Source organism: Enhydra lutris, unplaced genomic scaffold (assembly GCF_002288905.1).
Source record: "Enhydra lutris kenyoni isolate GAN:26980312 unplaced genomic scaffold, ASM228890v2 scaffoldscaffold72, whole genome shotgun sequence".
Lineage (NCBI taxonomy): Eukaryota > Metazoa > Chordata > Mammalia > Carnivora > Mustelidae > Enhydra > Enhydra lutris.
The window spans coordinates 1,236,322-1,251,114 of NW_019154156.1; the positions used below are offsets into that span (position 1 = coordinate 1,236,322).

The 14,793-nt window shown below is 36.0% G+C and overlaps 1 pseudogene; it reads left to right on the top strand.

Annotated features, from left to right (window-relative positions):
* The first annotated feature begins 11,196 nt into the window (after window positions 1–11,196).
* On the top strand, window positions 11,197–11,928 carry LOC111159959 (annotated as a pseudogene).
* Window positions 11,929–14,793: the final 2,865 nt, after the last annotated feature.

The following is a 14,793-nucleotide window of genomic DNA, read 5'->3' on the forward strand; positions in this document are numbered from 1 at the left end:
TATTCCAGGGCCAGGGCTCTTCAAGGAGGTGCTAGAAGGAGAATCCCTAGTAAACTGCGGTGATTGGTCACCATAGCCTTTGCTAAGGAGCCAGAGACAAAGTGAAGTTGGAATTGTGCCAAAACGTACTGGGACCGTGGGCTAGAATCAAAGCCAGAATTTGTTTTACTTGACCATGGATCTCTTTGGTGTTATAAAGGTGATTTAGCCACTGCTGTTGTCACGTGGACGCTGGTACAGTTGTCTCCTCCATTTAATCACTCAACAGGTGAAGTGAACAAAAAATGAACCAGATATTTCCACAAACTTGTATTGAGGATTTACTACTATCTACTATGTGTAGTTGGAAGTTGATCAATATCGGACTTCCCAAGTGAGATAAAATGTGACAGGTGCCGCAATAAATACAGGGGTAAGGTATAGTATTTGGACAAATTATGCTTTATTTCAGAACTTAGTGTTAATATTTGCCAACATCTGCTTCCCTCAATGTCTTGCAGACTCCTCAGCAGCAGGACGTGTATATGTCTTCTTCACCTGGGAGCCTGCAGGATCCACGACAGGGCCATGTAACAGCCAGTCGGTAAACATTCGTAAAATAAACAAATCCTATGACATTAAAAGTATGTTCTTATAGCACTTTGTCACAGTTTCATCAATTAAATATTTCTATCCAAGAGAAAAGTTGAGATCTGAAAGATGTCCAGATCAAGACATTTGTCTCTGTATACATACATATAGGCACACATGAATACATATGCATGTCTTGTGTGCGTGTGGGGGGTGTCAAAGAAGAATGTGAGCTGGGGCGCCTGGGTGGCTCAGTGGGTTAAAGCCTCTGCTTTTGCTCAGGTCATGATCTCAGGGTCTTGGGATCGAGTGCTGCATCATGCTCTCTGCAAAGCAGGGAGTCTGCTTCCCCCTCTCTCTCTGCCTGCCTCTCTGCCTGCTTGTGATCTCTGTCTGTCAATAAATAAATAAAATCTTTAAAAAAAAAAAAGAATGTGAGCCAAAAGTAATGGTTTAAAGGTAGTCAACATAGAGTTAGTTAATTTTTCAGACATCTTGATTGGATATGTATAGATAGAATAATAGAGTGAATAAAATGCCCTTTTTAAAAATATGCTCCAATTTTTAGAACATTTTTCTACTGACAGAAAAACAGTTCATTGTTTTAATGTTTCACATTTCCTTGGTTTTTCCCCAATGTCCTTTTTCTATTCCACGATCCCATTCAGGATACCACATTACATTTATTTATTTGTTTGTTTATTATTTAGTATGTTTTTTTATTTTTATTTTTTAATTTAAATTCAATTTAATTCAAATATAGTGTATTATTAGTTTCAGAGGTAGAATTTAGTGATTCATCAGTTGCATATAACACCCAGTGCTCATTACTACAAGTGCCCTCCTTATTAATGCCCATGACCCAGTTATCCCATGCCCCACCCAGCTCCCCTCCAGCAACCCTGAGTTTGTTTCCTAGAGTTGAGTCTCTTATGGTTTGTTTCCCTCTCTTTTTTCATCTTATTTTTCCTTCTCCTCCCCTACTACAAAACACTGTTTTGTTTCTTAAATCCCGCATGTGATATTTGTCTTTCTCTGATTTATTTCATTAACATAACACCCTCTAGTTCCAGCAACATTATTGCAAATGACGAGATTTCATTCTTTTTTTTTTTTTAAGATTTTTTATTTATTTGACAGAGAGAGAGATCACAAGTAGGCAGAGAGGCAGACAGAGAGAGAGAGAGGAAAGCAGGCTCCCCTCTGAGCAGAGAGCCCGATGCGGAACTCAATCCCAGGACCCTGAGATCATGACCTGAGCCGAAGGCAGCAGCTTAACCCACTAAGCCACCCAGGGGCCCAGAGATTTCATTCTTTTTGATGGTTGAGTAATATTCCATTGTGTGTTTGTGTGGTGTGTACACATGTACATCTTTTTCTATTCATTTTTATTTATTCATTTTTCTGGGCTCTCCCCATATTTTAGCTATTGTGGACATTGCTAAAATAAACACTGGGGTGCACGTGCCCCTTTGAATCACTACTGGATACCGCATTACATTTAGATGTCAAGTCTCCTTAGGCTTTTCTTTGGTATGACAGTTTTTCAGATTTTCCTTGTTTCAGATGACCTCGACGGTTTTGAGTGATACTGATCAGAACCTTCATAGTATGTCCCTTTATTGGGATTTGTCTGATGTTTCTCTCATAATTAAACCAGGGTTGTAGGTTTGGGGGAGGAAGACCATGGATGCCAAGTCTTACTTTCATCACATTAGGATCCATCCTAGCAACATGATTTCTCATGGTTGATATTGATCCTGGTCACCTGCTGAGACTATTAGTCAGGTTCCTTCCCTGTAAATAAATCTTTAAAAATGAGACTATACTACACATAAAATTCTTCCTTAAAATTATTTAATTTTTTTCAAGAAAATTGAAATGAAACCGAAAGATTTGCCTAACAGAGAATATGTCTCACATACTTGCTTGTAAAAGACTTTTCTTATGATAGTAAACATCTATTTACTCTTTAAACTCCCACTGTTGCTAGTGCTCTAAATTGGAGAACAATCTAGCCCTATTACATGCACTCTGGGGAGGAGTGTCAATCAAGATGTCCTGTCAAATCTCGACTGAGAGATAAGGGCTTATTTAGCAGAGGCAAATCAATGCATTTTTCCAGATATTTAAATCTTGGATCTTAACACTAAAACAGGAAATAGTCAAAACTGATTTGATATGAATGTGGTGCTCCCAAGAAACCGTTCATTAATTCTAGCTATCTTGTTCCCGAAGCCTTTCCAATTATTGTCCTTCTGATGCCGATTGTTGTCTTTCTTTGATTCTGTAATCTACTCCATTCATTTTTTTCTTAGGCTTTGATAGCATTCATGTCTGTTGCTTACAGTGAAAAAATCGTTAATTGTAGTTACTTTAAAGTAATAATGAATAACAAGAATTGGTGGCATTATTTTCACCATAACCTATTTCATCTTTAAACAGATTTCATGTCCTCCTTTCTCAGCTCTTGAAAGTTTCCTCCTACTTCCTCTCCTTCCCTCATTTTTGGTAGTTGAGCTATTGTTTTTATGGTTTATAAGAACCATAAACCATATAAAGCATGGTTTATGACTATAGTGTTCAGGAGGGCTTAGTTAAGCTGGATAACAGCAACCATAAATTTTAATGGTTCAACAAAAAATTTTCCCTTACTCATGCTGTATCGCCATTATAGGTCAACTGGAAGCTCTGTTGCATGTCTCTTTACTTTGGGATAGGATTTCCATATTCCCAACAGACAGGAATCTTCAGGATTTGAGAAAGAGAACAACATTCCTGTGGATTCTTGGGAATTCCCCAAAATGCAAGTTATTCTGTATGTTGCATCATACTCCACATATTTTAAAATTGTAATACATGACCATGTCTATAAAAAACAAATCCTTTTTTGTATTGTGGTTATGCTAAAAGCTTCAGAGGTTTTCTTCTATTTTTTTTTAACGACCAACCAATTTTATTTTCTTTACCAAGAATTGATTTTTTGAATTTAATTTAATTTTTGTGTGTGTGTGTTCCAAAATTCAGAGGTTTCCTTTGATAAAAAAAAAAATTTCTAACCATGGGTATAGGGTTAATTTTGGGGTATGATGATCATGTTCAAAAATTAATGTATTATTTATACAACTCTGTGACTATTTTAAAAACCATGGAATTGTATACTTTAAAAGGATAAATTTTATGGTATATAAATTATAACTAAAGAGAAAATAGATCATAATAATAGAATAATTTATTATGATGATGATGATGAACCAAAATATTGTCAAGAGCTTTTATATTTTCTCTCTATATATACTTTTTCCATAATATTTTATATATCCTAATATATATTTAATATGTTATATCTAATGTATCATATTAGATATTATAAATGCTAATATATAATATGTAATAGATATATTCATTCATAATAATAAACTATACTTTTATTGTATATAATAATATATTATAAACACATATTTATGTCATATATGGTACATAATAATATATATTTACAAATATATGTATATATACACACATATATATATCTATATATGTATCGATGACATGTGAAAATAAATATTAGCCTGATATTGACATATGGTGATATCAAACTTTAAAAAAAGGTATCATTAACAGAAAATAAATACCAAATTAAAATCATTTAAATAATTGATAGGTAAACCCCAAATATTTAAATTTCCCTGCCAACCTTATTATATATTAGTGTTGAATTGCAACCTGATACTTCTGGATGAGTATAAGCTTACTCATGTATGAATACTGGCACACATTAAGGAAAGGGTCACTTATGAGTATTGACACATATTAGTCCCTTAAGTACTTTGCTGACTCTCAATATCTCCAACAGCCCATTCTAGTCGCTTAGCTAGTGAATTATCACTCATGTTTCTGATACCTAGAATGGAAACACAAGGTCTTATACCTCCACAATGTTGTTTTGCTATTAATTGCTGAGATACACAATTACTTGTGTTTTCACATATCTTCATAGATTCTTCACAATGATCTAATGAGGTAGTATTTATCAGCATTGCTTTTATGTATGAGAACATTAAGACGTGGGAAAAAAAGTAACTTGGGGTGCCTGTTTGGCTCAGTTGGAAGAACATGCAACTCTCGATCTCAGGGTTGTGAGTTCAAGCCACATGTCGGGTGTAGAGATTACTTAAAAAAATAATAATAATAAAGTTAAAAAAAAAAAAAAAAGAAAAGAAGCAACTTGACCAGGATTGCACAGGTACTGAATCACATTTGACTAATACTTACTGGTTCCATATACATTACTGAGTGAATCATACATTTCAGCATCTCTAAAGGTGGGTATTTTATGATCTATACTTTTTTTGATAATAAATAGATCTCAAACATCCGCTTGATTCTGTAATCGAAGACTTGATAATCACACCTTTTCCCTCAAAAGAATTAGTAGTCAAATAAATTTCAACACTATAGTTACTTGTGAGAAAAAAAAAAAAGGTCAAGAAGCAGGAGTTTTTCTTCAGACTCAAGTCCCCTGCTACAAACAACATTCCTAGAGCCAGATTAAATATATAGTCCTTGCTGTGGACTGGCATGTTTGATTCTACCTTTCCAAATTCCTTGTTGAAACTCTAAGTTCCAGTGCAATGGTATTAAAAGGTGGGGGCTTCGGGAGGTACTAAGTTTTAGATGAGGTCATGAGGGTGGTACCCCCATGATGGGATTAATGTCCTCATAAAAAGAGAAGGAGTCTAGTGCTTTGCTCTTTCAGTCCTGTGAGGATACAATGAGAAGACTGACATCTGCAAATCAGGAAGAAGACCCTCACCAGAAATTGAATCTGCAAGCACCTTGATCTTGGACTTCCCAGCTTCCGGAACTGTGAGAAGTGAATGTCTGTCGTTTAAGCTACCCAGTCTATGGTATTTTTGTTAGAGTAGCTTGAACTCACTGAAACAGCCCTATAAGTTTTAGAAAAGTAGCCAAGGAGAAAGATAGAAAATATTAGGGTAGGGGTATGATTTTGTTTCTATCTTTCATCTGTCTTAAAAATTTAATAGACAAGAAAACATTAGGTAGGTTATTGTTAATAAATTGGCCACCTTCTTTAGCTTCCATTGATACTGTGGCCTGGCCTTAGCATATACCTGCTTTGGGGCTTTCCGTGTTGCCAATGAAGTATGGGATCAGCAAGTTCATCTTCCTTCTCTTTGTTAAAAGAGACTTGTTTCATGGTGCAGCAGTTCCTGATAAAAATTTTAACGAAGGACACTTTAGTGACCCAAGTAATCCGTTCAACCAAAGTTGCCTCTGAAGCCATTAAACCTTTGGCATATACCTTCTGGGCATGAGCCCAAATGAAAAAACTAAAACAAAAACCCCAGTCCCATTAATACTTCTTGCCCTAAGTTTTGTGTCTTAGTGAATAATTTGTATACAACAGAATTCTATCTGTTCTTGGCAAATACTTACACAGGTTTCTTTTGAGTTGAAGGATATCCTCCATAAGACTGAAGCTAAATATTCTTGCTTAATTTTTTTAGATGAGAACTTGGGAAGGGTGCAGAATTTTTTAAAAATGTACTTCTTGTGTATTTGTATTTCTTCCTCTACTGGTTCTTCTCATTTATTTATGCATAAGGATAATTTCTATGAATCAGTGATTAAGCAAGTACAAATCTAGTACCAAGGGGGAAGTTTCCTGTACAAATCTCATTTTAATAAATTAAACAGAGGCCTAGTGAGAGAGAGAAAGAAGTTCTCAGGTGGCATAGAGAGAACTATTTTAAAAATATATATGTCCCACCTTTGTTACTGATTTACATAATATATAAACATCCATTGATTACAAATGTACATAAATGCACACATACAATGATACAATGCATATTCATGTGTGCTTTTTACTATGTTCTCTTTTTAATTTTCTTTTCCAGTTTTACTTAAAAGTTAAATAAAAGCTTCTCCCTTACGCTACTATTGCTACCACCACCCACAAACACTGATGCGGGGAAGCCATCTTATATTTTAATATATAGATAGATTTTTTTCTGTGCTTACAGAATTATATTAAATGAATATATGTATCTGTCTATACAAACATACACACATACGTGAGATTTTTAGGTCTTTGCTTAGTTTCCAAAAATGGCATGACAGTAGATATGCTCTTTATATCTTGCTCTTCTCCTTCAACTGAAGTTCTTAGAATCCTTTTGAGTCAAGTGGTGTGATCCTACTTATTATTTTTAATAAATACAATATATCCTAAAGTATGGATTTATCATAATTTGTTCAATCATATCCTTTTCACTTGTTTCCACCTTTTAAAAAAATTCTAGTAACTATGAACAACGCTACAGTAATTATCCTTGTACATACTTTCACACACATTGGTGTTTTTCATTCTTCAGAATAGATGCCCAAGAGAGGAATTACTAGGTCAAAGCATGTATCAGTTGCTGGAGGCTAGACAGAGTAACTCAAACTGCCATCCTTGGTGGCTCCCTAGCTTACATTCCAGCAGCTGGAAGGAGAAAAGTGCATTAAGGAGCACTTCTGTGTGTGGGATGTTTATAAGGACCTGGCCCAGTAGGGGTACTGTTAGGGATTGATTGTTTCTGCGCCCCCCCCCCCCCCATTCATATGTCAAATTCCCAAAGCTGGGTATTTGTAAGTAGAGCCTTTGGGAGATAACTGGGTTTAGATGAGATCATAGGGATGAAACCTCCACAGTGGGGGGGGCGAGGGGTGTGAGCAGAAGAGGAAGAGAGGTCAGACCTTTCTCTGCCATGAGAAGGACACAGCAAGAATGTTGCAATCCAGGAAGTGGGCACCCACCAGGAACGAAATCTGCTGGCTCCTTAATCCCGGACTTCTCTGCAGCTTCCAGAACTGTGAGAACTGAGTATCTGTTGTATACACACATCAAAACCTCACATGGTGCCCCTTAAATACATACAATGCTTATTAATCATTCCACAAAAAAGCTGAAAAAAAGAAAATCTGTTGCTTAAGCTCCCTAGTCTACGGCATTTTGTTACAGCTGCCCAAGACAGTACAGGCACAAACTGTTCCTTCTCAGGCATTGGCCAAATGCAGTCACGTGAGGCAGGAAAATGGAATCGAAGCACACGCCACAGAAGTAGAGAAAAATAGATTTGGAGAGCTCTGGGCCTTCTCTTTCGATAAATGTGTGTGGGCGCTTTCCTAAATGTTAGTAGTTTGCTTTTCTAAAAAGTCTGTAGCTCCACATTTCTTTACTGGCCAAACATAGATGTTATAGGGCTTTTTAACTTTGAATGCCATGATGATTGTTAATTGATCTTTTAAAAATATAACTTGCATTTGTTTTTCTGTTGGCAATTAAATTCAAACATCTTTTCAAATGCTGCTGGCCACTGTATTTGCTTCTCTGTGAATTGCTACTTCATAGTCTTAGCCCACTTCTTAATGGAGGTTTTTTGTTGTCTTATCAGTTTATAAGAGATTATTAGAGTTATTAACCTCTGAATTGCAAATATCATTTCCAAATCTATCATTTTCTTTTTATCGCAGTTATGGTATCTTTCTCCCGTAAAAATGTTACATTTTAAAATTATAAAATACTTGGGGCGCCTGGGTGGCTCAGTGGGTTAAGCCACTGCCTTCGGCTCAGGTCATGATCTCAGGGTCCTAGGATCGAGTCCCGCATCGGGCTCTCTGCTCAGCGGGGAGCCTGCTTCCTTCTCTCTCTCTCTCTCTCTCTCTCTGCCTGCCTCTCTGCCTACTTGTGATCTCTCTCTGTAAAATAAATAAATAAAATCTTTAAAAAAAATTATAAAATACTTATCTTTTCTCTTATGGTTGATGGTTTCTGGTATACCAGTTTGGTTAAAAAGTTCTCACAAAAATTGTGCATACAGTCTCCCATGTTTTATCTATAATGTTACTGCACTGCTAAAGTTTAAACATTTCTTCTATCAGGATATTATTCATTTTAAGGGAAATAATAAATCGCAGGCATGAGTAGAGAGGTGAATTCATCACTGTAAAGTTGGATTCATTCGAACAAACTTTTTGGCCAAATACTGACTTGTACAATGTAAAATAGGGTTCAGTTTTATTGTCTTACAAATGTATAAGGGTCCAATCTCTAAGTTTTTGGCTTCTCAATATTTCAACCAATAGTAAAAATATTCTTGTCATTTTTCCCATTGTTCATCTTTTGGAGTGTGTGAAAACACGTCAATAAGATTGCCACAGAAGCCTCTTGAGCTTTTGTAAGGAAATGAACATCCGCTATCACATTGTAAAGAAGAGAAGCCTGCTTATCCAGGCTTATCCAAGAACCGATCAAATTCTGTGAAATTCATCACTTGCTTTCAGAGGAAAAAAAAAACCAAAAACGTAAGTATAAAAAGTAACTGCAGACTTAAAACCATGATAAAAGTAATAATAAAAATCTATACCATTGGGATGCCTGGGTGGCTCAGTTGGTTGAGCAACTGCCTTCGGCTCAGGTCATGATCCCGGCGCCCTGGGATCGAGTCCCACATTGGGCTCCTTGCTCAGCGAGGAGCCTGCTTCTCCCTCAGCCTCTGCCTGCCATTCTGTCTGCCTGTGCTCATTCTCTCTCTCTCTGACAAATAAATAAAATCTTAAAAAAAAAAATCTATACCATTAAGAAAACTACAAGATGGATGTGAAGTCTCACACATGAACCCATTTTCCCCTTCATTCCTTTTGCCTTTATGTTCAGGAAGTAATTGTGACCCATTGATTCTTTCCTTTCATTGTCAAAGAAAAATGTCAAGGTTAGAAACCACTTCCAGTCACATTACTTTGAAGCCCCACTTTCCTCTCACTTATTCTTTTAAAAGGCCTTTGCTTGGGCTTAGTAGGGCAAGTTGAATGTCTGAGATCTAAAATGTCATAAAGAAATGCTCTTGTTAAAAAAAATCACATTTCCATGAACAGAAATATTCAGAACACAAGGAGAGGATAGCACATTTTAAAATACCAGAGTAAACCATGGTATTCTTTCCCCAATCAGCTGTACACAGCTTCTGTTAGATTGTATGCTAACGGAGCCCTCACACACAGAATGTCACTGACATGAAGAAATTCTAAGAAAAATTTTAAATGAAGTTTGATTTTCCTGGCAGACATTGCTAAAGCTATTCCAGTTTAGATGTTCTGAGCACAGCCCTGAATTTCAGCACTTCTCCAGTTTCAATCACTTCCACGGGCATATCTTTATTTAATCATTTCAGTTTGAAAGGCATATTTGTTGTCCATTTTAAGCACATTTCTTTCATTATCACTTTGTCACCCAAAAATAGTGTTTTCTTGAGGGCTCATTTTTATTTAGCAAAAATGACCATAATGCCCTTTAAAAGTTGTGAAATCTTCTTTTGAATATTTTCAAATACCTAGAGCCATAGACTCAAAGATTTTCAGAATAATTTAACTTATATTCGTGTATCAGGCTTAAATGTGTTAGGTGAAGAAACAAAACAGTATGTATGTTCGGGTGCTGATTTCTTAATTATAAAAATTGGTACCACTCAAACTATTTTGGCAAAAATATCTCTCGGGACTACTCTGGTCATTTTCTTGAAAGCATGTTCTAGTCAAATGATTAATGACTCCCTGATGCAGAGAACCACCATGATTTATCTGCTTTCTTATTCTTTTTGTTGAGCTTTATGTTTGGAGAATGACTTCATTCAACAGCTTCTTTGATAGCTATAAAATATCGTTACATCCAGATGTAATGAACATTGTAATTAGTCTCATTATATATGACAGTAGCAAACTCACATTCGGGTTCTGGAGAATACTGAGAAACTAAGGAAAGTTGAGGCCCCTCTTCCAAGAACAATGAATGTATGAACAAACACTAATGGGTTGATAAGGTATTTCTTCTAATCCATGAAGCTTATAAATGGACCGCTAAGATTCAATATTGTCATTGTGGTAGTGATCTACTGCTGTGTAACAATATTGTCACAAATTTAGCACTTAACATGGCACATTTTTTATCTTGCAGCTTCTGTTGGTAGGAGTCCTGCTGTGCTTAGCTAGGTTCTCTTCTTTAGGGTCTCACAAAGTTGTAGTCAAGGTATTGTCAAGGCCTATGGTCTGAGGCTTGAGTAGGATCCACTTCCAAACTTGTTGGTAGAATTTAGCTCCTTGCAGGGACTTGAAGGCCTATTTTCTTGCCAGCTGTTGACCAGAGGCTGCCTCGAGTGCGGCTTACAACATGACATTATTGTTGAATTCTTTAAAGCCAGCAAGTGGGAGAGAATCTACCAAAACCAACTTATAATTTTTTTCAGCTTTATTGAGGTATAATTAACAAATAAAAATTGTGTATATTTAAGGATGACTTGATGTTTTGATATACATATACATTTTGACATGGATCCCCCAATCAAACTAGTTAATATTTCCACCATCTCACATAATTTTATTTATCTCTTTTCCTTCCTTCCTTCCTTCCTTCCTTCCTTCCTTCCTTCCTTCCTTCCTTCCTTCCTTCCTCCTCCTCCTTTCCTCCTCCTTCTTCTTCTCTTTCTTCTCTTGTGGAGACAGTACTTAAAGTTTCCCTTCTTAGCAAATTCAAGTATACAGCTTTTTTTTTTTTTCCTGTCTGGAGCCATGGAAGGTGCAGAAAAAAAGAAAAAGAAGGTTCCTGCTGTGTCAGAGACTTCTAAGAAAAAGCAGAGGAATTCTGCAGAGTTAATATCAAGCGTCCAAGAAAGAAATTTGTTCAAAAGATGCTTCAAAAGGCATTGAGGAAGCTTATTTATGAAAAAGCTAAGCATTACCACAAGGAATATAGGCAGATATACAGAACTAAGATTCAAATGGCGAGGATGGCAAGAAAAGCTGGCAACTTCTATGTACCTGCAGAACCTAAATTGGCATTTGTCATCAGGATCAGAGGTATCAATGGTGAGAACCTGAAGGTTTGAAAGATGTTGCAGCTTCTTTCTCTTCACCAGATTCGGGGCCATCTTTGTTAAGTTCAGCAAGGCTTCAGCTAACATGCTAACAATTGTGGAACCATATTTAGCATGGGGGAGGCCCCAAACCTGACATCTGTACATGAATGGATCTACAACCATGGTTATGGCAAAATCAATAAGAAGTGACAGATAACACACTGATTGCTCAATCTCTTGGTAAATATGGCACCATCTGCTCGGAGGATCCGATTGACAAGATCTATACTGTTGGAAAAGTTTCAAAGAAGAAAACAGTTTCTTATGGCCCTTCAAATTATCTTACCCATGAGGGAGGATGAAGAAAAAGACCACGCATTTTGTAGAAGGTGGAGGTGCTGGCCACAGGGAAGACTAAATCAATAGCTTATTGGAAGGATGAGCTCAGGTATCTAACAATGATTATTGTTTTCATCCGGTCAGTTAATACATGATTACTTTCAAATTGAAAAAAAAAAAAAAAATTCAAGTATACAATATGGTTTTGTTAACTAAAATCACCATGCTCTGTTCATTAGATCTCCAGAACTTACTTATATTATATAACCAGAACTTCGTACTGTTTGACTAACTTCTCCCCATTTCTCTCCATGCGCAGCCTATGATAACCACCAGATGCAACTCCCTGCATCTATGGATTTGACTATTTTTGATTCCTCATATAAGTGAGATTATGCAGTTTTGTCATTCTGTTTCTGGCTTATTTCACTTAGTGTGATGCTCTCCAGGTCCATCTACATTGTCACAAATGACAGGGTTTCCTTCTTTTCTTAAAGCTGAATTACATGTGTCTACATCTCACCTTCTCTTTATCTTTTCATCTGTCAACAGACATTAGGTAGCTTTCCGTATCTTGGCTATTGTGAACAATGCTGCTGTGAACAGAGGAGTACAGATATCTCTTTGAGATACTTTTATTTCCTTTGGGTATAGACCCGGAAGCAAGATTGCTGGATGATATATTTCTACTTTTAATTTCCTGAGGAACATCCATAATGTTTTCCATGGTGGCTGTACCAATATGGGACACAAGGGTTCACTTTTCTTCACACACTTGCCAATGCTTGTTATCTATTGTCATTTTGATAATAGCCATTCTAAACTGTGTGATGTTTTAATTAAAATAGTAGTAAATATTCTGAATTTCTTGTAATAAAATGAAGTAAAAAATTAAAAGTTCTAACAATTTTTAGGTGTGCACAAGATTACCTCAATTTGTATTCCATATTCAAAACAGCCAAGTAGTTTTATGTAACCTATGAGTTACTATGTATTGCCTCACCATATTTTTTAAAGAAGGGGTTTGGCTTATATTTGTTATTTTCAAAATAAAAAGATCTATTAATTCCAAGTCCTATGATCTAGTTATTTCATGAATAAGATGATAATATTTATCGCATAATTTAAGAATCATGTAATACAGTAATTTAGGAATTATTTTCCCAGCACCTATGTGATCAAGACAGTTGGGCAATATGTAAAATTACGAGTGGAAGTGAGAAGAAGGGGAATTTAACTGTGACTGGAGTGACCACAAAGGACTTCAAGAGGGCAATCCATAAAATTTTTTTTGAAACTGGGAGAAAACCATAAGATGATGTAGTCCAATGACATCATTTTGCATGTGTAAAGACGGTCATGCGTATGTATTCCTAATGTCCTATATAGCTGAACATTTGGTCCCAGTACATGGATCCTCTACTCTGTCCGTTTTGGTATGCTCTATTTCTAAGGCTTTTCCAGGCAGAAGGGAAGGGTTTTACTTGACTCATGATTTAAAAATTAGGTGTGGGAAAGACTTTATCATAAACGGAGTTCATTTATTCCTTCCATGGAGACTCTAAGCTTCTTATTTTCAAAACAAGAGAAATCTTTTCTGAGGCAAAATGAACAGGGGTTTGGAGTAGAGATCCAATTGCCTTAAAGAAGGCATGATATAAAATGGACTAGAAGCAAAAGAGATGTAAATTGTATGTTTTATGGAAAGAAACTTGGCCAGAAAAATTTCAAACATCCTGACCTATTAATACTTATAAGGAAATAAAAATATACCAACAAAGATTTATATACATAAATGTTCATAAAGTTATTTACAAAGCAAAAGCTGAAAATTGTCTACATGTTTGATTAGAATGAGAGATTTCTTGATATTCTGAATCTTTGGGTTGGGGGCTGGGGCGGTTAAGTCTTTTTAAGACTTCCGACATAAATGGAGTAGAATGGTAATGGTACCAGGTGGAACCATGCTAGTCTAAATCAAGGCTGGCCCAGGTGTGCTTGTTTTTTGGCAATTTGCAGAACTACCACAAATGATAGAAATGAATTCCTAAGCTGTCAGAAAAATTACTGGCTCAAAAGAAGGCAGTGTCTATTTGGCTAAACTCTTCAAGAAGATAGTTATTAATGTTTTGAAACTTCCATCATTTGTTATTTCTGAAGTTAAAGGGAAGTTAAATTGATAACTTCATGAAAAAAATTCCTATATTAAAATAAAGCAAAGTTTTTGAGTTTCTTTTCCTCCCTTTTTCTCAGTTGTTTTTATGGGACTAGATGCTTGGAGACAAAGCTAACACAACAAGAAATTTTAAAAACGTGGTTTCAAAGAGCAGCTTCACTGTCTTATTGATAAACTGATATATTATTATCAAACCAATTTTAATTCAGTCTTCAAAATGTAATAGTTCTTTCAGAATAACCAGGAGACACTTTAAGAATAATGCATTTTGTCCATCATTTACTTTCATCTGTCATTTAAATACTGATTTTTTTTTCCTCTATCGGAAAAAAAAGAAAGTTTTACCATGTTTTCAACATGCTGTCAAAGATGTCTTTATTGTCTTCCCAGGAGATGTCTATGCAATTTCCTCTCCCTGGAAGGATGATATACTGACCTTCCTCATTCAGACAGAATAAAATAGGTTATGGTGGCACTACCCACCTCCCACATAACTTCATTCCTATCAGTGAAGAGACAAAAGAAACTTTAAGTATTAAAATCTCTCTTACTTCATTTTCTCAGTGTTCCTTTCAGATGGAATTTGGAAACTAACTGAGGTTGAACGTTAATTAAGGTCTAAACGTTAATTAAGGTCTGAACTTCCTCTCAAAGTCCACCATTCATAAGTGGTCCTGTTTACTGATGAAAGAGAGAAAGGCAGAAAGTATTCTGAAACCTCAGAGACAGAATGTGTTCAACAGGATGCCCCGGAGAAGTGGCAGTTCCAAAACCCTGTATCAGGGAGACACT